General features: G+C 53.2%; 1 pseudogene; it reads right to left on the bottom strand.

Moving 5' to 3' along the window:
- Positions 1-286: 286 nt before the first annotated feature.
- Positions 287-1455, bottom strand: part of LOC105005364 — a 1463-nt pseudogene continuing 294 nt past the window's right edge.

Consider the following 1455-nt stretch of genomic DNA (forward strand, 5'->3'; position numbering starts at 1 on the left):
AGGGAGTTTACAAAGGGCAGGCAGGATCAAGTACCCAGGGATCCCAGTGATTCCCAGGCACTCTCCTGCCCTTTCCTGACAAGGGAGCAAATAAATAGACCTCCAACTCAGGAACAGAGGTTTTGGAGCAGGGACACCCTCCCCTGGGAGTTAGTAATTAAGTCTCATGTTAAAAACAAACCATCCCCAGCCCCTGCCAGTGTCTACAAAATCCTAAAGGATTGGGTGAAGGGCTAGCCTGCCTGGGTTATACAGCACCCAGCCCTGCAGGCTCGTGGAGGGGCTCTTATGTCTGTTTTGCAGCTCCTGGGGCTCCCGCCTCTTTGGGGGTGGCTCCAAGAAGACTGATGGTGGCTTCTTCATTGAGTAGGGAGAGGCAGAGACACCCACCACCAGGAAGTGTTCTTTTTCTGAAACAATCTCCATAGGCCCCGGTGGTTGCCACGCACATCCAGGTCCCAGATAATGGAGGCACTTGACAAGCTGTGTCCAGGTGATGAAGTCATCATCTTTCTCAATTCAGATAAAGGCCGTGTAGGTGTGGCCCTCTGTGCCTGGCAGGAAAAGAGTCTTCACAAGGGTTCTTGCTGTGGTGGAGAACCTTGGCTTCATTGAGCAGCCTGTGAACTGCCACTACATAAGCGTGCTTCTTCAGACTGTCCATGTTCCTGAGCTGGACACCTGGAACTGTGGTGAATTGTGCTTCCGGAAGTAATCCTCATGGAAGCAGCTGTTCATGTTGAGGCCAATGATGCCCAAGTGGTAGGATCAGGACACATAAGGGATGTTGCACTCTGTACCTTGGCATTGTTCCAGCATTGGCATCCACATATCCCAAGCGCAGAGCTTTTCCAGTGTGGACCCCTGGGGCTCAAGCTTCTCCTTGTACAAGGATTTCTGAGCACCCAGCCCAGCCTAGGCATGGTCTCCATATGGTACAGCAGTGCTGGGTCCTCAGCTGTGTGCTCATAGCCCTGGTCATTCCAGGGAGAGATCCAGTACAAGCTGTCGTCCTCCTCTAGCAGCTGGATGGATTGGCTCAGGAAACTGAAAATATCCACAGCAGTGTCCAGGTCCTCCTTCCAGAACCACAGCAAACCTGGCTTCCGGAAACAGGTTGAAAGTGGCAGTGAGGCTGGCCTCGTTGTGCTGAGACACAAGGGTATTCTTGACACCGACAGAAGTGTGCTGGATGCCCCTTGGACCAAACAGCAGCCACCACAGCAGTCGGTTCCTCATAGTAGCCATTGATGAAAACTGTTATCATTTGGGAAGACAACCCCTGGGCTGAGGGTAGAGAGCACAGCATCCTGTACAGGTAACCGGGCCGGTTCCCCGCAACGACAGCCACAGGTACATTGAGGACCTTGTTGTCTGGGGTGGGTCAGGGCTGAACTGGGAAGGTGTGGGGTCCTTGCAGCTGTACATGTTCCCGTCGCCCTTGATTTTGCTGCA

The sequence above is a fragment of the Bison bison genome, unplaced genomic scaffold (genome assembly GCF_000754665.1).
Source record: "Bison bison bison isolate TAMUID 2011002044 unplaced genomic scaffold, Bison_UMD1.0 scf7180017864489, whole genome shotgun sequence".
In the NCBI taxonomy this organism is placed as follows: Eukaryota; Metazoa; Chordata; class Mammalia; order Artiodactyla; family Bovidae; genus Bison; species Bison bison.